The following is a 25,704-nucleotide window of genomic DNA, read 5'->3' as shown; positions in this document are numbered from 1 at the left end:
AAGTATCAGATATCTGCAGAACCAAATGCTACCAACTCATCTTTGGGTGGAATTGTGCCACCAGTCCTCCTTTCTAGATATTTTCTAATCAACCTGTTCTGAATAGTATTACACATCTTTGGAGGAGATGGGACTTGAACCTGAGCCTTTTGGCTCAGACTATCAGACATTGTCAATGCACCAAAAGAGCCCTCTTCAATGTGCCTCTCTAGATATTTTTTAAGTAACCTGTTCAGAGATGTTATCACACACCTCTGAAGCAGGTGGGGCATGACTTGGCCCTTCTGGCTTAGAGTAGGGACCAGCCCTGCTGCACTATAAGAGCCCTCTCAATACTCCATTCTATACTGAATCCAATAGCCTGTTTGGTTAGCTCTGGTAGTGGATAAACTGCTAGTGAGTCTTAAGAAGAGACACTTGTCAGAACAACAAAATGCCATTCATAGCATGATAGCAAAAGATACATGTTACATTGGCTGGTTAGACATAATGACTACAAGTATCAGGAGCCGGGGAAGACACATCTGACCCTATTGGTATCGCGAGCTGGACTCCTTGATTCTCAACCAAAGCGAAATGACATCACCAGTTTGGATCGAGTCTGAACCAGTCTCCAATGTTAACCCTTTCAGAACCATTACCTTATGCAACAGTAAGTTTCTAAATTTAGTGATAATAACATTGGAAGGTCATCATGAGCACAATAATAACCCTGACCAAATAAAGTAAGGAAGGGTAAGAGCAGGGTAATGCTGGCATGCAAAAGCCATGTTCTGATGTACCTTCAATGAAGAGTATTATCTTGGTCCAGAGATCTTAAATTCTGTAATAGTGTCTTTACATGACATGAGCAAAGCTCTTAGTTTAATAGCAAGAGGGGCCATTCTGATACTAGCAATAGATTTGTTTTTTGTATCTTTCCTACAAGTAGGCCAACTCAAATCATGGAACAATAATTTAGTGTCACACAGCTTCACTTATATATCTCTCATGTATACTCATATCTGTGAGTGGAGGTTGGCTCAAAAATGTTGTAATTCTGAGAGATTATTGCCAGCACCCAATTGAGGCTAATTTCTAGAAGTAAAGTGTGTTTCCAGCTGACTGAATTGCTGCCCTGTCATCAGAGTGTTTTTGAATTCCTCACTGTCTCGGTGTGAGTGGGGAGACGTCCTTCAGCAGGACATGTTGTGCTATTGGGTAATGTTATTTCAAGGGACAGAGTCCTGAGAACAGCCAAGAACAGTTTGTGCTGAAATTCGGCAAAAAAAAGAACAATTCTTTTTCCGTTTTAATTTTAAAACATTTGTCTGACTCATGACTGTATTTTCTTCTTGGAAAAACATAAATCACTTCTTTTCACAGAATGACAGGGTGATGGGTATAGGGAGAAGGCTTTCTTATTGTAATTAAACACTCATGTTCAGGATGACAGCAGACTGCATACTGCTGCCAGGGGTTATTGCTGCTAAATTGGATATACTAACAAGTTATATTTGTTTTGTGATTCTTCAGTTTGCCCCATTCTGCCAGCATTGACTTGCCCTGGGCTGAAGTACAAAGGATGCAGATAGTAATTTTCATAACCTCCCATCAGCATGACCTATAATTGCTTATTAAACCTGACTTCAACCGATTTAAGGGTTGCTTCCACAAAAATGGTGATTTTAATCTACTTCTCCTCCTAGAAGTGAGTTTGGGAATTGGAAACATCCTTCTATTTCTCGCCTTCACTGCAAAAATTCATCCCAATATCTTAATGCATTTGTCTGTTCACCTTGTGAGAGGAAAAAGTGTCAACATCACAGCTAAAATCAATGCTATCCTTACCCAACTTTGAGTCCAATCAGGCACCTTGACTAAATTTCTTCTTCCCTCGCCCAGGGCAACATATGTCTGTGGATTCAATTTGACTGTCTACTTGTCTTTATATCCCTCCATCTGCCAATTCATTTAGTTGTGCCCATTGTTTCCTGCTTGCCTAGCTAATGAATCTACATTTCTCTTGTAACCAGAGTATTTTACCATTTAAAAATTTCAACAAAATCGTCCATGTACTTATATGCGTAAAGTTGCTGTGTCAGAATATTGTGTAACTAAATGTTATGCAGAACTAATGAAGCTGCATCTATGTAAACTGGATTTGTACTTACTATGAAGAGAGTGCCTGTTGCTAGCTGTGTTGCTGTGTGTAATGCTGGGGTGTTGCTGCTGGACACAGCAAGAGCTTGGAAGGACCTGTCATCAAATGATGGATTGACAAAGACACAGGGGTCCTAAATGATTGCTCTGTGCTTTTGGCCTGCAGGGGTGGTTTGTGGGTGTGCTGTTTGGTGGGAGAGGTTAGGGGAAGGCTGATAGTGAAGAGTAGGTCATGTTAAATCTTTTAGCAGAACAAAAGGTGTATGACACATTGTCAAAGCTGGCATTTCTATACAAACTACCTCAATTGTTTCCATGGAAATGGTGCTGGATTCTATTTTCTTTCAAAATATTTCTCTCCCCCAGGTTGTAGGTACTGCTCATTGATTGATCCATCAAGACGCAGAGTTGAGTGACGTCACAAGAGATACCCTCCCCCCACCCCTCCCCTCCCTGCTGGGGGTCTGACACAACTGCATTGAGGTTCTGGGACTCCCCTCCTGCACAACAGTATAAAGCCTGTGCATTCCTAAACTCCAAATATATTCAGAAAAAAAACGCTACACAAATTATTTAACCAATTTTTTTCATCATATATATTTCAAAGAACGTACAACTGTTCCTCAGGGATATTGTGTAAAAAATATGTACATTATCTTTTTAAAAAGTTATGCTTCCTTATTGTTTCTGCATAACCATTTTGTTTAGTCCCCAGCATTATGTAGAATCCCCACAGTGTGGTAACAGGCCATTCAGCCCATCAAGTCCACACCAACCCTCCAAACAGTATCCCATCCAGACCCATCCCCCTGCATTTCCCATGGCTAACACCCCTAACTGATACATATCTGAATGCTGTGCGTTATTTGGCATGGCCAATTCACCTAACTTGCTTACCGTTGGACAGTGAGAGGAAACTGGAGCACCCAGCAGAAACCCATGCAGACATGGGAGAACGTGCAAACTCCACACAGGCAGTCACCCAAGGCTGGAATCAAACCCAGCTCCCTGGCACTGTGAGGCAGTTGTGCTAACCACTGAGCCACTGTGCTAATTTTTCTACAGAAAAGAAATAAGACACAATTGTTCTCATTGTTCTTCCTTTTACTAGGAGAAAGGCGCAGCTTATGTTATAGCTGTCAACATGGGTCTGTCAATGCTGTTTTTGTATATCTGATGAGGAACTCCAGTAAGAAGATTCCTGACAATTATTTTCCTTTCCATTCCTCTCATTGTGGGTACTTCTTGTAGTTGCACCTTGTAATTAGGTTGAAAACTGCTGAAACATTGATCCACTCCGCCACTTTACACACAGAAGGGGCATACCAGCTGAAAGGCAACTATAAATGAGGAATCAAACTCTCATTCAACTCCTCAGGAGTGAATCATTCAACTGATGGAGCTTTTAGAATGTTAAAAATTCTGCCATGGGATGTGAGCACATCTGGCAAGTCCATCATTTGTTGCCTGTTCCTAATTGTCCTTGAGAATAGCTAATGCAACGTGCTATCTGTGGATCTGTTGGATCCTATTTTCACAGGATGTATTAATTGAGACTGTACAGGAGGAAAGTCCTTTGTCTGTCGTGTAGCAGTCTTGTTCTTGGTGGCATCAGTTCCATAGCTCAAAAATACACCAAACTTTGTGCTAAGTGGCAAGCTCACTTGCGAGATGCATAACGTTGCCATAGCATTGGCTGTTTTTACAAAGTTTGAGTAAGGTGTCTTGTTGGGACAGAGTAGAGAATGCTTTTTCTGCACTTAGTCCATTTCGGAGCAAACCAATCAGTGCTGAATGGAACAGTTTCAGAGGAGCTTTATTTTGTATCCATCCCCTGTGGCACTATAACTAGGTGCAATGTAGCACTACACAATGTAATATAAAGGGAAAAACCTTCAATCAAACATATGATCTGGGGACCTACTGGAGTCACAGGTTGCCTGAATGGAAATTGTTTGATTGGCCAAACTAACATCCCTCATCTCAACTCAAAATTTACAAACAAAAGTGATCAAAATAAAATGATTGTGCTTTGAATAAAACTAAGATTTTGATGTGTACTTGTGTCTGTCTTTCTAATTATATTTATTAACCCGTTACAGCCCAGGACAATTCCCAAAGCAAAGTATCGATGGGTCCAGCTGGCAGCCACTCTCAGCATCTTTCAGTCCACAGTACTGACCTCATTGACTCTAAGCCACAGAGCCCTGTGCAGTCGTGGATGGCCTCTCATTCAGACATCACTTACCGAGCTGGGACCTTTGCAGCTGCGTTGACCTGTATATAAATGGATGATCAAGAAGGAGAGAGAGGGAAAGAAAGAGACCATGTTTTGTTAAGCGAACTAGAAAGGGTTACTGAAACCATGGCAACAGGACTTTTACATTAATGTTTTTTTTAAAAAAGTTTTATAGGGTGCGTTTCCGTGCCTGGTCATAAATGTTGTGGGTGGTGTGAAGCTTCTCAGTTGGTTTGGAGAAGTTGATTAAATGGCAGCTGCAACATCCCTCTCACTCGCTGGATGTAGGATAACTGCAGTCTGCAATGTGATTTCAATCTCCCAGTCCCTAAGCAAAGATGAGCAACGTGATTAGATAAGATCACTGGTGAACACAGCAGAAGAGAATGGTCACGAATGGTTGATGCCATTTTCCAGTCATTCCAAACAGCCCACAGTTATTTTAAATCAAAAGACTTGTGACTGCCTCAGTCTTGCGCACTAGAAAACTGGAGCACAAGTGGAAGAAATGCGATGATAGACCAGTAAGTGAGGAATACTTTGCAAGTTGAGCACAAAGAAATGCCGCGCACCAATGATAATAGCTTACTAAGTTGAAGGATTCATAACAATTTCAAATTTCTCAGTCATTGGCCAGTCATTCTGGTAGAATATTGGACTCCACAGAAGGTTATCAGTCTGAATACAGATCTTGGTTGACACTGGAGCTCTGGAACTCTCACTGGTGAAGCTTACATGAAACTGGAATGAGCTGTTGTCATGGTGCAAATGCATTTTTCAGAAGGATACAGGCAGCAATCACAATGGCTGAACATTTCTTTGGAGCAGCTGCTGGTTCACTGCTGTAGCTTCTCATAAAATCCATCAAAAGGATTAAGGTTTCTGTTGCAGCTTGCTGTGAAGTTCAGGTAGAAGCTCCAAGGAAATTCACAGCTAATCATCAGTACTATCCCGCCTAAAACATCTTTTAAAAAAATCACAGTAAAATTCTTTTACAACTTTTATCCTATTATCTTCAATCTGCTGAATAATGTCTTTGAGTTACACAGTTTAGCTCTCTTCCTGCTGAAGGACCATCTCTGTATAGTTACAGTGAGTAACCTTTGCCTTGCTGAATAACCTGCAATATTAAATAGTTATGCAGTAATTGTCCAAAGGAGATTTATTTATTTGGAAGTTTTTCTTTCCCTTCAAGATGGTACTCAAGCCTTTAGACCAGCCAGCCCTTTGTATCAAAATTCTACTCTTGCTCCTCCCTCTTTCCCCAACAAAAATCTTCTTTGTCTTGCGTAGGCCGAGTTAATATACAGGTTGGTGACAATTCTACTGAACAGCATAATATGCTCAAGGAACTGAATGGCCTATCCATATTCCTTGCTATGCATAGTGTTCTATCACTATGCTAAACAATTTAAGGTCTCCCTCTGTGAATACTCATAAGAGCATATTCTTTCTGTTCTGCACCAATTTGTCCACTTTTCATCTTTTCCACATTGTTCCCTTCATCTCTGGTTCTTGCGCAATGTACTCACTTGCTACCACCCTGCAGTCAGCCTTCTCTCATTCTCCTCCTGTCCTCGGCTTCAAGTTTCTTTTAACAGGTCCAGAGGTGACCTCTTCCTTTTGCTTGGTATTCTGAACACTATCCATCACAGCACCTGATATCGTGTCTGGAGGCACAGGGTGTGGAGAGGGAGATGCAGAACTATATGTCTTATCTTGTCCTCACTGTAGCCATTTCTCCTAGCTCACTTTTCATGGATTAGACTCTTTAATGTTGGTTAAACCCCTTTCAATACCATCTCTTTGGATTGTTCTAGTCTGCTCTGCTCTGTGCCATCCTTTAGAATACTCGTTGACCCACAAAAATAATCCAACGTCTGTAATGTAAACATGAATAAATGACATCCTGGACCCGATAGAAACATTTTTTTTGTGGGCAATGGTAGCAAAATTGACCAAAAGCGACATCACAAAATGGGCTTATAGTGAATTATTAGCCTGTTTAAGTACTGGGCCCAACTTTTATTTGCATTGGTTCTTTTCTCTAGCTGCACATATGAACACTTTATGGTCTTCAGCACATCTATGATTGGGACCAGCTCTTTAGCTTTCCCTGCTGATACTTCCCATGTCTTTCCCCTGTGACATCAAAGCACTTTACTCCTTCTGTTCATCCTATCCTTGATCCTGTTTCTCAATTTATTGTCACGCTCCAATCCTCTCTTTTGTAATACCCATCTCCTAATCCCTCAATCTCCTTCTGCCCAATTCCTGATCACTCAATTATCTTCCATTGTCACCCCATTAGCCAACTTGTCAACTGTTCCCTTTCCTGAGTTGTCAATCTAATCCTTTCAAAACACCTTTAAAACCTCATCATTGTCAAATTGATCCTTTCAAGTCCTGTCACGTGTTTGACATGTTATTCCTCTATGAGGAACCAAATCTAGTATTTCATGCACATTTCATGTTGATCTCTAATAAACTTCTCTGGTTGAGACATGACCACTGACCAAAATCACAAATGATATACTTTCTCATTACAGTCATGGTATATTATTCCTTATAATCTCTCCATGATGCTACTTATGGTTGAATACAGCAATATCCTCATCTGCTCTTAGGAGTCCCCTTTACACAGTTCAATCTCACCTCTTCCAGTGCAAGATGTTTTGTGGTGCAGTCGTTGTATCCCTATCTCTGAACCAGAAGCTCTAGATTTGAGTCCCATGACAAACCTTGTTGTTCCAAAGATGTAGCTTCATAATGTGATCAAACAGGTTGATTATCAGCATGCAAATCCTCCCAATATACCTTATGGCAGGCGGTAATAGTGGAGAGTTTCCAAGTCAGCTATCTTTCAGAAGGAAATAGCAAACCATTTGTCCATTATGTTGTCCATGTGTCTAGATCACTGTAATGGAAAGCCATGGCTCAATTCTTGGAAATAAAGAGTAAAGACAGAAAGACAGTTCCAATGAAGCTCGAACATCTCTAGCAATCAATCTCTTCCCTACTCTGCACAACATCTGTCAATCCCTTTCATCCCTTCATCTTGATGTTGCCCATCAGTGACATCTTGAGGTCAGTTTCCACGCAAATGTTGATGACGCCCAGTTCTAACTCTCCATCTTTTACCTGAACTTGATGCTCCTTCTGTGCTACCAGATGTTTTTATAGATGTTTTTGTAGATGAGTAAAAAACGTTTCTCCTACAGAATATCAAGATTATAATTTTTGACGCCTGCCATAACTTGTTTCAGATTCCATTCTGATCAATGGACACTTACTGAACCTAAATTTTTCCATGTAAAAGGCTTACCATCATACTGGACCCGCAGTTGACTTTGACACTCACATCTTGCCTGTCGAGGCCATTTCATAAGGGGAGGCGATGGCCTAGTGGTACTTTTGCTAGTTTATTAATCCAGAGAGACTCAGTTAACATTCTGGGGACCAGGGTTTGAATCCTACCAAGGCAAATGGTGGAATTTGAATTCAATACAGGTCTGGTATTGAGAGTCTAATGACGATCATGAAACCATTGTCAAAAAAATCCATTTGGTTCACTAATGTCCTTTAGAGAAGGTAACTGCTGGCCAAATGTGATTCTAGACCCACAGAAATGTGGTCAGCTCTTAATTGCCCTCTGAGAGATGAGGAATGGGTAGTAAATGCTGCCCTAACTAGGGATGCCCTGCATCCTGTCAATTAAAGAAAAATAATCTTTGCAAAATCACCCGTCTCCACATTATCAAATTCCCACTTTTGAAAGCCTTACCCATATCTTTTTTATTTCAGAACTTAATTTCTTTAATACATACATTTTTGACTCCCAATCTTCTGCCTCAATACATCAAATTTTCTTAAACTCTTAAATTTCTCAAACTCTGTTAAGTGGTGTGCTATATTTAATACAACCTGCTCATGGTTCTTATCATACTGCTCCCAACACATCGAATTGAAATTTTTCAGTATGGTTTTGTCTGATTTTATCTTTGCAGTTTATTCTGCAAACTTTGAGCCCTCCCTTCCAATTCTGGTTTTCTGTGTGCCCCACTCTTCCTTTTGCCCCACCAGCAGTGGGAGGGTGTTCAGCTGTATCAGCGTGGACTAAACCAATTTCTATAAACTCTTCAGCTTTTTTTCACAATTTTACAAGTCCTTCTCAATAATACCCTTTTAACCAAGCTTTCCGTCTCCTTGCTAACTTGCCAAATTTAACTCTGTACCTGTTACTTTTCAATGTTCCATCTGATTAACGTTTTGGGAATTCTTTCCATGTTAAAAGTGAAATTTTGTGGTTACACTTAGTAATCCTTACTAAATAAACAGTAATTCTTTACAATTATCCGGTGGGAACCCCTTACACTGCTGAATAAACAGAAACTCCATGTTGTTATATGCTGAGTAACTTTTACCCTTTGGAGTAAACAGTAGATTTTGATCAAATTACACAGGATGCATTTTAATACTTTGCTTCATCTGTGACCATTTTTAAACCAGAAAGTTGACTGTGCAACGAAGTTGTATCACAACAATAGGTGAGAAGTATTGGTGAGGATGCTATGAAAAAGATATTATTTACTCTTATAGGGTTAGCACTAACTCTTTAATGATATCTTATGTCTGTAAGGTAATAATTTATGATGCATATGTTGGAATGGGGACTGCTCATTATACATAAGTGAGAGTCATAAATATGTGTCCACAAAATCAAATTTCCCATAGGATAACAATAAACCAGCATGTCTATAAAAGAAAAGCACTTGGGCAACACCAAACACAAAAGGAAGTTTAGTGAGTGGACAGATTGCTCTGAGTAACTGGTCCTAGGGTGAGGTTACATTTTGTCCTTAACCGGAACTGGGTAAGGACTAGTGCAATGATTAAAGACACCAATTGAAGATGGACTTATAAACTGGAATTGTAAAAGTTTTGCCCTGCCCATTGATATGTATAATGAGGTGCTCTTTCCATAAAGCTAAATTGTTTTTACAAATTGACATTATATTTAAAAAAAACTCTTCTCAAAGCATTTCTGTCAAAACTAAATTGAGACTACCTAAATATCATTTTCTCAAATCAATGTTTGACCACGAAAGAAGTTCAGGTGTGAAAGCTGCCATGGAGGTTCAGCCTTGACAACAGAATTCAGCCTTAGGAAATGTCTGAGTAATGTTTTAAAACTGAATAGGAGGCAGGAAAGTGACACTAATTTGTTGTGACTTTGCTGTGCAATTGCTCACGTGGACAAATTCCACTTTGACCTCTCCTGACAGAGCTGGAATTTTCACTCTCTTGATGTAGCCAGCCGCTGGAATGTTGTTTCTCCTTTGATGAGCATTGTTTTCCACTGTGCAATGGGTTATGTGGCTCGCAATCATCAATTCGAGATTTCACAGGTCCAGGTGAAGGCATCTGATTAGCAACTGAAATCAAATTTTAATAATGTTGCCCAGAAGAAGGGATATTGCAGCTGGATTTAAGAATATATCTGAAAAAAATCAATTATCTGTGGCACAAATTCAGCTAAACTACAGCTTGCCTAACCAAATCAAGCCTAACTAAACTGGGCCAAAAATACCCAACAGGGCTGAACCACATAAGACTTACCCAAACCAAGCCTAATCAGATTGGACCCAACCAAATTTGGAGCAGTCAAACTATGACTGACTATGTTGGACTTAGCAATATCAAGTTGAAAAGCAAGCTATGCTTGTCCAAGCTAGGTATCACCAAAAAGGGTCAACATCAATAATTAGCTTAAGTTGAATGCTGGTATCCCTTTAGTCGCTCATATGCATGCTTAAAGCAATGGGATCTCTTTTTGTACCAACTTAATTTTCTTTTCTTTAAGAATTATATTCCAATTATGTTTTAAAATTGAAGTTCTACTGTTTGGAGTTGGTTGCAGATGAGACATGAATTGAGAATCAGACCATAATCTACTTTTAAAAAAAAAAACAAACATCCCCTTAAAAGGATTTACGCAGCTTTACAGCTAAGACAAACCCAGCATGATTCAGCTTGGTTTGGTATCATGGTTCAGGCTCTCCTGTTATAAGTATACTACTTTTAACCAAAATTTATTTTCTATGTGAATCTCATTCATTCAAATTCCTTTTCATTGGTTCTAATTGTATGTGCGAGTAATTCATCACAAGTACCAAGTGAATATGAAAGCCATTCACTGGCTCTATGAGTTCCCTTTAGATGTGAAAATTTGGCCTCGTGAAATGAAAATAAAAACCATGTGAGATAAACTTGCATTGTACCAATCTAACCATCATTTGGAATCTGACATTTATATTGTTTCTGGATGTGTGGGATCACCTCTATGACTTTACATAATATGTTGTGATACCATTGCTTCCAGTTTCTGCATGTGACCTCTGGTGGCATTTGCGTGTTAGTGTCTACTTCTCTTCGAAGGAAAATGTCTTTTTTTAAGTAAAAAGAGGCTTGTTTTTTGGTTTCCAATCATCATAAATAGAGCCTTTCCATGAGAATTTCCATTCGGATTTTCTTGATCAGTCTCTATAGCTGTGGTGGAATGCAGGCAGAAACTTTGATCAACTGTGTAGAGGCAACCTCTGATGATATTTTGGAAGTTGTTTAGGTGAAATGCTGACAAAAATTGTTGGCCTTTATTTTTTATTTCATTTTTGGTATTTAGTTCAGACTGTTCCTTCTAGAATAATATAAATCCTGAAGTTCCTGTTCCAAAATATTTTCTTTCTTCAGAACAACACTGATGGAGCTCTTGAAGAATCATATGCACACATGAGGGCTTATGTTTGTGTCTCCCCCGATCCCAATTTTAACTGGTAGTGAGATTCCACTTTTGGTGCTGGTTCAAAACACAACTGTTCTGAGATGAAGAAGTCCAGGGTATTTTAATTCATTTAAATGATGCCAGGTGGGATTTCCAGCTGTTCCAGAAGTGACCGGAGCTCACATTGTCTGATGCTGACTACAGAGTTCTAAACCTGCAGGATCAGCTGCCAGGCTGTCTGGGTGATCAGAATAGAAGTCGGCATGAGACAATGCCAGGCAGACTCTGCAATTTCCTGTGGGTCTTGGAATGGCATTCCTATCAAGGAAAAAAAGACATAGTTGTAATTTTACCCCTTAGGACCTGTTCTGGCACTGACTTAACCATGCGCTCAGTTGGCCTGGTTCAGGTGTTCTTGTAAATATTGCACCTGGTTGCAATATTTGCGGAGCCCAGCAGGCAGGTGATAAAAAGGACCTGTCTGGCTTTGGGTGAGTGTCCTTGTGGCCCACTTAGTCGAAAAGTTTGAAATTCTCAGCAGAATTTCCTCACTGGGTGCATCTGCATTGATGGTCAATGCTGACTCTTCAGGACACATGAAGTTGACTTATAAAACCTAAGAAACATTGCTAGGTCTCAATTGTTAATAGGACAGTTGTAGTGAAGTCATGCTCTGCAGTAGCATGTTGCCCATTTATATGAAATTCCTTGATTTGCATTTCTGGCAGAGCCTTTGACCCATTAATTTTAATATTCACTCATTTTTATACTGAGGTCAACAGATCAAATTTTGCACCAAGTAGCTCTTTATTTATAGTTGATATAATTCTTTACAAAAAAAAAGTAACCTGAAAAGCTGCTGCATGGAGTTAAATACATTACCAGAGTGGTATTAAGGGTTAGTCTCAGAATCTTTAGCCTCTCACCTACTTTTACTTTTAGCTGCTCCAAATCATGCAGGCAGTTTACAATGCATTCACAAAAAAATGTTGTCACGGTATCCTGAATCAGAAAACAAGAATACAAATGAACAACCATTTTTTGTCTCTAAGTATCATCAAAAATGTACTCTGATGGAATTTCCAGTTTTTTAATACCTTGTAAATATTTATGAGAACTCAAGTTTGTGTAAAGAGATGTAAATCTAATTGATACATGATTTTTTTTAAAGCAGAAAAAGAAATAAATCATGTCAGCTAAATGGGGAGAGATGCAGTTTTAATTGCCTGCATAACAGAAATGCAAGTTTAACATTGTTAGCAGAACAAGTCACATCCAACTGAGCAATGGTGAAGTCACGTCTAACGAACCCAACCATGTCACAACCAACCAACTCCACAATGCATGAGCAATCAACTCTTCAACCAACTAAACACAGCAACATTAATGTGTTAAATTAAACAAACCAATTTAATGACAACTACCCACCCAACCCACAAAATAGCACCTAGGCAAACGACAAGCAATTAACCAAACAATCCTATTAGATTAAACCACCACTCAGCCATAGAATAACCAACCCGATCAGAACCAATTGGCTATCTAATGACAGTAATTAACCAAAACAACAGTAACCGAATAATCCAGATCAATCTGCAAGCCAATTCACCAGACCAGAATATACCAAGGAAACTATCATGTTTAATCAACCAGTGAAGGGTTGTTGTGGCACAGTGGTCATTTTGTTTATCTCTGAGCCAGAACACCTGGGTTCAAGTCTCACTTGTTCCAGAGGTATGTAGTAACATCTCTGAATAGGTTGATTTTCTATATTTTCTAATCAATCACTAGAACTAAAGTGAATTAATCAACTGATGATAAAAGGTTAAGTGTTTATAGGGTTGTGTGTCAGATTTTTAAAAATAGTACCGTGTTATAAGCTGCCGTCTAGTTTCTGAAAACTCTGATAATATGGATTGGTCTTTCTGGAACAAATAAAATTAATATATGTTAAATTTTAATCATTTTGTAATTAAGTGTTAGCCAAAAAAAAACACATATTTAACAGACAAAAAATTTATGCCTTTTTGTTACATTTCCAGTCTGTGTAATAATATCCATGCTTTTGTGCTGTTGAGACCAAAGTGGTTTCCATCTCAGGTGAATTAAATGGATAATTTGATTGTTGTTAACAATGATTGTGTTTTCTTACGTGATGTTAAAATCTCTTTGTGTTTCTCAATCTTTACCTAATGGAATGGCTCTTCCCTTGAAGATTCGCAGGTTGGAAAGCAAGAAAATTTTCTGCCCCACGCAATCATTTGTCCCACTTACTCGTGTACAAAGGGAAGAGGTCGCAGTGGGAAGGTGGAATTATTTGACCTTCAAAACAAAACAGCCTTGAAGCTTTTGTCTTTGTGCTTTCTTTCCTACTTACTTCAGTGTGTTCTTTGCTGGTTCTGTAAAGTGCCTCAGGATGTTTTGTTATATGTAAGTTGCTGTACAAATATCACTGCTAAGAATTACAGAAGGCAACTTGTTTTGCTTCTGACCATTATGTGAGTGTTCTCAGCTGGGAGCTGGGCAGGTATGAATATAGTTAATAAGTGATTGGGCTCAACTGCAGTATTGCCTACCATGCAGTTAGAAAGCCTACCAACACTCTCTGTCTAAGCTTACATGTACAGGATGGACTCTTCAGTGAAACCCTGGAGAGCCATTGACGTATGTGGAATCTATCCCAGCAGAAGTCAACATATTCGGAAGAGGAGATAGAAAGAAGATTAGTGAACTAAAGGGGAAGGCAGTTGAATCTTTGGTGTCTACTGAATAAAAACAAAGTACTATGGATGCTGGAGATCTGAAACAAAAACAGAAAATGCTGGAGGAACTCAGCAGGTCTGGCAGCATCTGTGGAGAGAGAGAAACACTTGACATTTTGAGTCTAATTTGGCTCTTCTTCCAAACTCATTTACTGAGTTGGTTTCACAAGTTTCTAATAGAGAAGTATACATTTGTACATCTGTAATATCATTAAAGTTCAAAATTGTGTTGTTGGAATGTCTTTTTTAACATGTTAATATAAACAACAATTTGGCAGTAATTGCAGTGTGACCCTTCCCAGAAAGCTAACATGGTCAATTAACAAAAATGGTTCTTTAGCACTAAACATGAGATATTATTGAAAAGAGGAGCATGTTGTAGAAGATTTTCATCTTGCACTCATCAGGACAAATGCAAGAATGCCAAATTTCAAACGATCACTGCAAATTTAATGAGTGCAAGACAAAAAAAAGCTTTGCAATATGTCTCTCCTTTCAGTGATATTCAAGTTCTGTACTACCAAATATGATGTAGTAATTCCACTTTTTGAGAGGAGAATATATCGTAAGTTTCCTCTTTGACAATGTAATATGTGACTATATATTTTAAAGTTGTGAGGGGTTTCAAAATGCCAGGTAGTATCCCTGTAGGAGGTGCTGTTACAAGATACAATTAAGTGACTTAAATGACGTGGAATATCACTTCATGTTATGTGCCTGAATTCTGTTCTCTCTGTACTACCCAAATATTCGAAAAGGCATTGTATTTTGAGATTCCTTGTTGACTATAACTTTATAAGCTGTGATTTTTTTATATATATATAAAAGAGAAGTAGAAACCCAAAATGCAAGTTGTCGCTTTTTCTTTTAATTGCTGCTCTCTAATTCCCTTAAAATAAAGCTGCCTGTTTGATTGTATGCTAACACCATTGGTACTGTCATTTTGGACACTCCACTTGTGCTGATACATGGCAAGCAAACCACCTGTTTTGTGAATCAGCTGTGATCTGCTACTTCCAAACTGTGAACACCATCTTAAACTTGGACTCAGATAGAATGTGTGTGGTGAGCTGTATTATAAATGAGCAATACTTGGGACCAACCATCTGCTTATGATGTTCTGTGGCATTTAAAAAGCTGCGTTTATTTTGTTCTTGACATCTTTCATTGCGTGAGAATTTAATGTAATGGTGAACAATGACCAGGACCATCTGGTTAATTCAAACACTGGAGCCTTCAGCATACCAATAGCTAGCACATGCATTGGCTCCTGATCCCAGACCTGGCTCCTCATTTGACTCTTAGAAAAGCCACTGCTGAAGTCCACAGAAGGGAGTGTTCTTGCTTTCTATACTTTAGACCATGTATCTATTTAAGCTATTGAGATCGGCTTCCCATTTTATGCATCCCATTAGCCACCTTCTGCTGGCTTGACTTCCCATTAATTTCAGACATCCCCCTCCCTTCCTGGCTAGCTTTCCAATATTCTGCCTCAACCATCCCCATTGACCTAGATTCACCTTTCCATAGTAACAGTTTCCTCAAATCTCGGCTTTCCCCTGTCTTGCTATCCTTTTCTGCTAACCTGAATGCTCCTTCCTCAGTGACTCCATGCTCTGTTGGTGTGGCTCAATAACTTCTTGACTGACCCTAATTTCCTCACCTCGGCACTCAGCTTGATCTCTTAAAAGTTGGATATTTAGGGCTTGATGCTCCCATTTCTCGATGACCTGGATTCCCTTTCCTCAGGACTCCTGTCTTGACCACTTCTGATTGGCCTCCTATACCTCAACACCCTTCTCCCCCAAACCCCATTGACTGAATTTGACTGACCTCAGTCCCTCCACTTTACTCCCTTAATTTTCCTCTTTCTCCAGCTTTTTCTATCACCTCTTGTCTGTCCAATCCCTTCCTTTCCTTCCCTTCCTTGCTCCAATAATAGCCCATTACCTGTTCAAGGGAATATCCTTCTTGGTCTTCGCCACTGTCTGGAATGCCATGGGAAATCAATTTGTATTTTCTAATAAAAAGTTATCTCAAAAGATTTCTCCAGCAATGCCACTGAATATTTAGCAAACTTACAATTTGAGCAATTATTCACTGACCCTCTATCTAGTATGTGGAGATTAGTACTGATACAGTTCTAAATATTTAAACATCACCTGAACTTTGGTCCAGAAGTTACTGAGAAGGAAGCAATGAGTTTAATGAGGTTCATTGTCACTAGTGTGTAAATTTCATAGTACTTGGTGGTGGTGGAGAATTATCTGTGAATTGTGAGTTTGCACAAATCCCAGATGCTTTGCATCATAAGCCTGTTGGAAACAAAAGCTTGCTATCAGCTTCCGTGTGGATTTACTACATTTGTATTGTTAAAATAAATGAAACATTCTGCAGAAAATTAGGGCTGGTAATTGGCAATGTAAAAAGGGCACTTTTTCAGGACAACATTCCAGCAATAGTACTGAAGTCTTGTGTTCCAGAACTTGTCACTCCCCTAGCCAGGCTGTTCCAGTACAGTTGCAACACTAGCATCTAACCGACAGTGTGCAAAATTGCCCAAGGTATGTTCTGCACACAAAAAGCAGGACGAATCCAGCTTGTCCAATTACTGCCCCATTTGCCAACTCTCAATCATCAGTAAAGTGATGGAAGGTGCCATCAACAGTGCTATCAAGCAGTACCTGCTCAGCAATAACCTGACTAGTGTTGCCCAGTTTGGGTTCAGTCAGGGCCGCTCAGCTCCTGACCTCATTACAGCTTTGGTTCAAACATGGACAAAAGAGCTGAATTCCAGAGGTGAGGACAGAATGACAGCCCTTGATATCAAAGTCTCATTTGACCAATTGTGGCATTAAGGAGCCCTAGAAAAATTGTAATCAATGGGTGTTGGGTGCAAACACTGGTTGCGGTTAGGCCTGACATATAGGAAGATGGTTGTGGTTGTTGGATGTCAGTCATCTCAGCTCCAGGGCATCTCTGCAGGAGTTCCTCAGGGTAGTGCCCTAGACCCGACCATCTTCAGCTGCTTCATCAATGACCATCCCCCCGTCATAAGGTCAGAAGTGGGGATGTTCACTGATGATCGCACAATGTTCAGCACCATTCGCAACTCCTCAGACACTGAAGCAGTCCATGTTTAAACGCAACAAGATTTTTACAATATCCAGGCTTGGGCTGACAAATGGCAAGTAACATTTGTACCACACAAATGCCAGACAATGACCTTCTCCAATAAAAGACAGTATAATCACTGCCTCTTGCCATTCAATGGTGTTACCATCACTGACTGCCCCAATACCAACATCATGGGGTTACCATTGATCAGAAAATCAACTGGACTCACCACATAAACACAGCAGCCAACAGCAAATCAGTGGCTAGGAATACTACAGTGAGTAACTCACTTTCTGACTCCCCAAATTCTGTCAATCATCTACAACGCACAAGTCATGACTGTGCTGGAATACTCCCCATCAGGGAGGCGATAGCCTAGTGGTATTATTACTGGACTGTTAATCCAGAGACCCAGATAATGTTCTGGGGACCCAGGTTTGAAGCCCGCCTTGGCAGATGGTGAAATTTGAATTCAATAAATATCTGGAATTAAGAATCTAATGATGACTGTGAACCCATTGTCAATTGTTGGAAAAACCCATCTCGTTCACTAATGTCCTTTAGGGAAGGAGACTGCCATCCTTACCTGGTCTGGCCTACATGTGATTCCAGACCCACACCAATGTGGCTGACACTTAATTGCCTTCTGGGCAATTAGGGATGGGCAATAAATGCTGCCTAGCCAGCGATGCCCTCATCCCATGAATAAATGAAGAAAATTTGCTTGGATGAATGCAGCTCCAACAATATTCAAGAAGCTTGACACCATCCAGGACGAAGCAGCCCGCTTGATTGGCACCACATCCACAATCCACTCCCTCCACCACTGACGCTCAGTAGCAGCAACGTATACCAACTACAAGATGCACTACAAAAATTCACCAAAGATCCTTAGACAGCACCATCCTAACCCATGACCACTTCCATCCAGGACAAAAGCAGCAGATACATAGGAACACCATCACTTGCAAGTTCCTCCTCAAGCCACTTACCACCCTGACTTGGAAATATATCATCGTTCTTTCACTGTCACTGGGTCAAAATACTGGAATTCCCTCCCTAAGGGCATTATGGGTCTACCTGCAGCACATGGACTATAATGATTCAAGAAGGCTGCTCATTGCCACCTTCCAGAGGTAACTAGGGATAGGCAACAAATACAGGCCCAGCTAGCAATGCCCATGTCCCAAAAGAGAATTTAAAAAAAATCTTTTTTTAAAATCATTTATGGGATATGAAGTGTCATTGGCCAGCATTTATTGCCAATCCTTAATTGCCCAGAGGACTGTTAAGAGTCAACCGCGTTGCTATGGGTCTGGAGTCACATGTAGGCCAGACCAGGTAAGGACAGAAGTTTCCTTCCCCAAAGACTATTAATGAACCAGACAAATTTTCTCACAATGGTTTTAATGATCATAATTAGACCCATAATTCCAGATTTAAATAAAAATTTAGTTCAAATCCCACTATCTGCCATTGCGGGATTTGAACCTCGATCCCTAGAATCCATTACTGGTCTCCAGTAGTCAACTTGTTACTGCTTGTTATGATTAAATGAGAAACAAGGAACTCGCTTTCGTCTTTGCAAATTCTCAAATCCCAACAAAGGTTCAAGTTATTTTTAGCATGTAGACACTCTTCTCAATTCTAAATGTAGTTGGTCTACTTTTTCCAATAAGTACGAAGGAATCAATCACAAGGTTTTCTTGAATTAAAGAAAGGATAAATTTGTTATCTCTTATATTCTGAGAAAAGTAATACACCATGTGTACAGCTTTCATTTAGTCACAAGGATCCACACATACATACACATCTGGGCACAAAGTTGAAAGGAAATAGTGTCAAACACAAAGAAAATTAACACAGAGTTTAGAGATTTTTGGATGTTCCTGAGCTGTGAGATTTTAACCTGACACCATAGATGGTTATTTGGTTTCTTGGGCCATTAGTAGCAATGAATATTGCAGTTATTTTTAAGTTTTCAGCTTCCCTGATTTTCTTCCAAACGGTGTTGTCACTAGATGCTTTTCTTTCTTGTGAGAAATGGCCTTTTCAGCCTGTGTGTTCTGGATTCTGGATTCCATCTCCTCTGGGTGACAAAAAACAAGGGTCCTTGAAATAGCAGCTCATGTACATCCTGTGTCTGGTAAAGTTATGTTTTCAGGATGTATAATGGTCCAAATAAAGTAGGAGACGAGGACCCTTTCATGCTTCTCAATATGGCCTTGCTGACTAGTTTCATTGCTCTTGAGTAAACCATTAATTTCAACTTAGACTATCTTTGATCTAATTCACATCAGGTTTCATGAAAGTTAGGCAAACTGTGTTGGTCAGGTGATCTTGTTATTTTTAGGTCAGTGCTTTGGTCTCTTTTTAAAACTGTTTCAGTCCATGAAAGTCCTGCACTAAATTGGATGATGGGATTCAAAACACAATATATGTGTTTTTATATCATCATGACACACTCAACCCCTCACAATCAGTAAGGGAAACATTGAAAGCTGCTGGTAGGAACTTGTTCCCAGAGATATTTAAAATTTAAAATTCTAAAACTTTTTTGATGGCTGCTTTGTCTTTTGTTTTCACTCTATTTCTCATTTTATACAGGATTTGCATCTAGTCCACCCAGTTTCCTTCTCCTTCATTTTATTCTCCTTCCTTAAATTTCACTAAGTGAATTTACTATCAGTCCCATCGCTCACCAAGGTTATAAATGTCCAGTATTAGTTTGTACTTCCAGTAATTTGTGTCAAAAATGTCATTTTCAAGTTGAAAGGTGAGGTAAAAGATCTAACTAATGTGCATGCCATGAGACGCTCCACTCCAGCAAATTCAATACTAAATCTTTAGTCCTTGGATTACATGTAAGTCAGTGGGGTTGTTATGGGTTGAAGTTTGATGAATAATGCTCTCTTCTCAGTATTGTAATCTGGTAACTTTGTGATTCCTCATTGCATTGGATGAGTATAATGATGAAGATTCTGTGAATCCACACAAATAAGCTTGATATTATCCTCCAAGAGTTCAGTTGATTGACATTTGGAGAAGTTGAGTGAAATTACCTGACATTCCAAAACTTAATGAATGGAATATTAAATTGGAAATCAGCAAATAGATTTTTGTATATGAATTGTAGAAAATTATTAATGCATGTGCAAAAGGGTAACACCTTAACTCACCTAAACCAAAGAAAATAGTTTAGTTCCTGTTCAAAGTCAAAATGAACTTACATCAAGTAGATTATCAATACTGAAAAAATGTCCCAAAGAAAAGCTAAACCGAAGAGGGAAATATGAAACAGAATAATATATTTTACAGCAAATAAAAATGGTCAGATAGTATACTTTCATTGTGAGGGGATGAAGCTCTGCGGTAATGTGTATGCCCTGTGTGTTTGAGGTCCTTTATTCTGTTTCATATTTCCCTCTTTGGCTTAGCTTTTCTTCGGGAATTTTTTCGGTCCTTGTCTCAGCATCATCACTATTTGTTCTTTAAGAGATTCCTTTAACCTATCTCTATGACCAAGCAATTTGATATCTGATCTAATTCTCTTTTTTTGGCTCAGTGTCACACTTTGCTTTTAATACACCTGTGAAGCACTATAGGAGATTTCATGAAGTTAAGTGTGAATCATCATAGAATCACTACAGTGTGGAAGCAGGCTATTCAGCCCATCGAGTTCACACCAACCCTCTGAACAGCGTCCCACCCAGACCCACCCCGTTTGCTAGACACTATGGGCAATTTAGCATGGCCAATCCACCTAATCTGCATATCTTTGGACTGTGGGAGGAAACCGGAGCACCCGGAGGAAACTCACGCAGACATAAGGAGAATGTGTAAACTCCACACAGACAGTCGCCCGAGGGTGGAATTGACCCCAAGTCGCTGGTGCTGTCAGGCAGCAGTGCTGATTGCTGTGCCAGAGATAGTAGGAACTGCAGATGCTGGAGAATCTGAGATAACAAGTTGTCGAGCTGAATGAACACGGCAGGCCAAGCAGCATCAGAGGAGCAGGAAGGCTGACGTTTCGGGCCTAGACCCTTCTTCTTTATATCTCCTTTGCTGAGTATTTAATTTTTTTCTCTAAACATGTCAAGTCATTAGACATGAATGTCTAATGTGCACAATTGAAATGATTGGTTGCATACAATCGACTTCTGCCTTTGTGGGTGTGGCAATGTCCACCCTGACCAGATCTTCACTGGTCTTCAAGTTGTTTTGAAGCTCTGAGACTTCTGTCTTGTGTCTTTTGAAAACTCTATCCAGCTGCACAATATTGGATATCTCAGACTCTATGATCGCTTTAATGGCTGTCAAAATTTCACTTGCTTGAATTTGCGATTGAACTAATGCAAGGTTGCCTTCTTGCTTTCCTGTAGAGATCTGGCCATCCATTCAGGAAGAACTTCTTCAGCTAACTATGACTACAATTGCCGTTGCTGTATTTCTTGGACAGGTTTTGTGTGATAGGTAGACAACTTAGCTTCTTCTTTATCTTCCTCAAGAAAGGGCTGATTCTTTATCTTCCGCAAGAAGAGGCAACTGGATTTTCAGAAAGGTGTCACCCTAATCCAAAAGTACAGAACTATCTGAAGTTTCAGATTTAATTAAATGAATGATCCATATACTGGTTCCTTCGCTGCAATTATATTCTGAAAAACTAAGGTATTTCAAAGGTTTGAGCAACAGGTGGATCTAGCTGTTCACACTGCTGCTATGCAGCACCAACATGAAAGGTTTCGCATTAGCAAGACACTGTCTTCAAGCCAAAAGGGCATGTTGCCTATGACAGAAATGAAGAATATGGTAAATGCATTTCAGTGCTGGCATGACTGTTGGTATGTAGGCCATCTATTCTAAAGACTGGTGAATTACATCAAATGGCATATTCCTTTGGCTGTTTGCAACAGACAGGGTATTGCTCATAACAAACCACCAGAGTTTGCGAATCTCAAAACAGAGTGTCCGACATTTGATGTTTCCTGCAATTGAATTACTTTCCTTAAATAATCCTGAGTATGTGACAACTTACATTGATATCCAATATAAAATTCACAGCTGGGCTTACAGTGTGGTGCATCTCCATACAGAAAACTATATATATGTACATACAATGTGCCTGTTTCATGACAATGCCTTGATTAATCAGAGACAACCTGCCTGGTTTCAAATTTAAACAATGCTTGGCAGTTAACTATCAATCATCAGCTAACTGATGCATCTCCAAGGGAATGCCATTACCGATCAAAGCTCAATTATCAACTAATCTACACTTTCCTTTCATACAATATGAATAATGATTCCCTTTACATTGGCGCTCCTTGTGAATTGTCCTGGTGAAAAACTGTGAAAAGATTTGACAAAATGTATCTTTTTAAAGCAATACTTGAGTTCTGTACTATTAAATGACTAATCTGCACTCCCTCGTCCTGGGAGTCATACAGACTGCTGTGTCCTCTGATCAGTTTTCTAGTCTACCGATGCAACCTTACTCTAGTCTCTCTTTTTGCATTTGTGACCCTACACAACTGGCTGTGTTGGATTCTAACCAGTGCAATTGCTTTATGACTTGGACTTTCCCCTGTTCCTTTGCATGCTTACTTTTGGTGTCTTTTCTGAGTGCTCATCCATTCTCCATCTCTGTAAGTAGTTTCATTTTGCTAAATATATTACTTACTGTGAACAATTGATTTTTTCTTGTTGCTAACTGCATACTGTATTGTGACCCTTCTCCCACCATTCTTCAGTTTTTTACTTTCTCATACCATAGTTTAATATATCATTAAGCTTCAAATTTTGTCACTAGCCAGCACCTACCACCACTGAACCTTACTCCGATATATTCCTGACCCCTGGGCTTGGATTGCTGAGCTGGTGTTGTAGTGCCCGTCACTGGACTGGCATTATAGTGCCTGTCACTGGACTGGCATTATAGTGTCCATCACTGGGCTGTCCTTGTGGTGTCCATCTCTGGGCTGTCCTTATGGCGTCCATCTCTGGGCTGTCCCTGTGGTGCCCATCTCTGGGCTGTCCCTGTGGTGTCCATCACTGGGCTGTCCCTGTGGTGCCCATCTCTGGGCTGTCCCTGTGGTGTCCATCACTGGGCTGTCCCTGTGGTGCCCATCACTGGGCTGTCCCTGTGGTGTCCATCTCTGGGCTGTCCCTGTGGTGTCCATCACTGGGCTGTTCCTGTGGTGTCCATCACTGGGCTGTTATTGTGGTGCCCATCACTGGGCTGTCCCTGTGGTGTCCATCTCTGGGCTGTCCCTGTGGTGTCCATCACTGGGCTGTTATTGTGGTGTCCATCACTGGGCTGTCCATGTGGTGTCCATCACTGGGCTGTCCCTGTGGTGTCCATCACTGGGCTGTCTTTGTGGTTTTGCTGCCACTGGGCTTCACTTCAGGCTTTTACTTTCTACCTCCAGTGGGTCTGGTCACTGTTGCCAACAGGTAATAATATGAGATTTACAGCAGTCTCGTGAGTGAATTGCTACAGCTGGATTAAACATAGCTATATAGAATTGGATAGTAATTTATTGTCACTTGTACTTCTACAAAAAAATACAGTGAAAAGTGTTTAAGTCACCCTACTCCAGGGCCTATATCAATAACAGAAATTATATATAAAAAATTAAGACAAAGTCCATCTTTGTTCACTTTATGGCTCATGGGTTCCCAAGTTCGAGGAAAAGACAGGAAGTACGTTCTTCACTGCTGCAAAAAGCTGACATTGAAGCCGTTGAATCTCAGGCTGTTGGAATCCCAGGCCGGACCACCATGGCTCTGAAGATGCCGCAGAAGCTGCCTCAAGGACCCACCTTGTCACCGAAGCTGCCACTGAAGCAGACCACCATGCCAGGCCGCTGGAATCCTGGGTCGGAATATGCCACAGAGGCTGCCTCAAGGAATCCCAGGCCATTGGAACACGAGTTGTTAAGAGAGGGTGTTTTACTTGCAACCCTGTAGACATAGATACCAGTTCCAATTTTTGCACAACTCCGTAGCTATCTTACAGGTATAACTCCCTTTTCTTTACATAATCATCAGCTGACATCCCCAGTTCTGACTTTTTAATGAAGAGAACGGTTGTTGATAAAGCAGCTGAAGATGGTTTTGCTTGGCACAATATGCTGAGGAACTCTTGTAGAGATGTCCTGGGGCAGGGATGACTAATCTCCAGCAATCACTATCACCTTCCTTTATGGTTGATATGACTTCAACAAGTGGAGTGTATTCTCCCCCCCGATTCCCATTGACTTAAGTCCTGCTGGGACATTTTGATGCCATGCTAAGTCAAAAGATGTCACGGGCAGTAACCATCACTTCTCTTCAGGATTTCAGCTCTTTTGTACAAAGACTGATATGACGACTGGAATCATGCGCCCCCAAACTCAGTATCAGTGAGCAGGTTGTTAATGAATAAGTATGGCACATTGAGCACTATCAATGACACCTTCCATTACATTGCCAATGATTGAGAGTAGGGTTATAGGCCACCAATTAACTAGATTGGATTTATTTACTACATATGGACAGGCGTACCAGTGTTATAGCTTCACTACAACAACTTGGCCATGAGTTAATTAACTCTCGAGTACAAGCCCTCGGTACTACAGCCAGAATGTTGTCAGTCCCTTAGTGTTTGCTGTATCCAGTGCCTTTGGACATTTGTTGTTACCACCTGGAGAGGTTTGAATTGGTGAATACTGATATCTGTGATGGTGAAAGCCTCAGGAGGTGGTTACAGTGAATCATATACTCAACGCTCACTGATGCATATAGTTTAAAATGCTACAGCTTTGCCTTTTGCACTGCTGTGTTGGACTGTATTGAGGATGTGGATTCATGTGGAATCTCCCTCCAACCATTCATGGCTGGTTTCGGGCAGGATTTCGAAGCTTTGATTTGATCCATTGGTTGTGGGATCCCTTAGCGAGCTACTTAGATTGTTTAACATGAATGTGGTCCTGCGTTGTAGCTTTCCTGGGTTGGCAGCTCCTTTAAAGTTTTGCCCGGGGTTGCTCCAGACATGATCCTGATTGAACTCTATTGAATTGGCGAAGAGTCGTAGGTATTCATAAATATCTTATGGATTCCAGAGAGTCTGAGGAGGCTGAGCAGAGATTTTGTGGTCACTATCATAAAAAATGTCAAATCTGAGTTTAATTAGAATTGCTTTGATGCTATAGAAGGGGTGTATTTCTGATATTAGAGATTCAAACAATTAATTTTATATCAACTCCTTTATTACAGACAAGTAACTCTATTTTGAATAGTAAGCAGTTAACAGTATTGAATTCACTTCAACAGCATCGAATGATGAGAATAAGAATAAAATCTTGCTCAGTCAGCTTGAGGAATTATTGAAGCATGGTTTTCTCATCTCATCCCTAAAGCTCCACATTACCACTTTCTGTTACCACATGACCTGTTGATGAAGGTGCTCTAGTTTTCCCTTTTACACATTCCGAACATTCAAGCTACAAGGCAAGAGACTGCATTCAAGAGGTTTTTCTTTCACAATTACTCATATCTGTCACCACCGTCAGGGCATTCTCTGCAACCATTCAGTCAAAGTAATTCCTGGCAGATTCAGGTATTGACAGTTGAGGTCCTCAAGCAACGGTTCCTCCCTGAGGACCTCAGTGGAACAGCTTAAC

At 40.2% G+C, this 25,704-nt stretch overlaps 1 protein-coding gene across 4 annotated transcripts in view; it reads left to right on the top strand.

Annotated features, from left to right (window-relative positions):
- The window catches only part of mn1b (meningioma 1b), a 137,623-nt gene that overhangs the window by 107,919 nt on the left and 4,000 nt on the right, over positions 1 to 25,704 (top strand). Inside the window, exons 2-3 of one of the 4 annotated variants that reach the window (XR_007264622.1) lie at positions 4,245 to 4,905; positions 13,378 to 14,769. The exons of 2 other annotated variants lie outside the window; for them this stretch is intronic. The gene's annotated coding sequence lies outside the window, so the exon portion shown is untranslated. Of the gene's footprint in view, positions 1 to 4,244; positions 4,906 to 13,377; positions 14,770 to 25,704 lie in introns of those variants that run through there. One more of the 4 variants, XR_007264623.1, reaches the window with a different exon arrangement.

The sequence above is a fragment of the Rhincodon typus genome, chromosome 24 (assembly GCF_021869965.1).
Source record: "Rhincodon typus isolate 14 chromosome 24, sRhiTyp1.1, whole genome shotgun sequence".
In the NCBI taxonomy this organism is placed as follows: domain Eukaryota; kingdom Metazoa; phylum Chordata; class Chondrichthyes; order Orectolobiformes; family Rhincodontidae; genus Rhincodon; species Rhincodon typus.
Note: the sequence above shows the minus strand (reverse complement) of the source record. Positions and strands in the feature narration are given on the sequence as shown.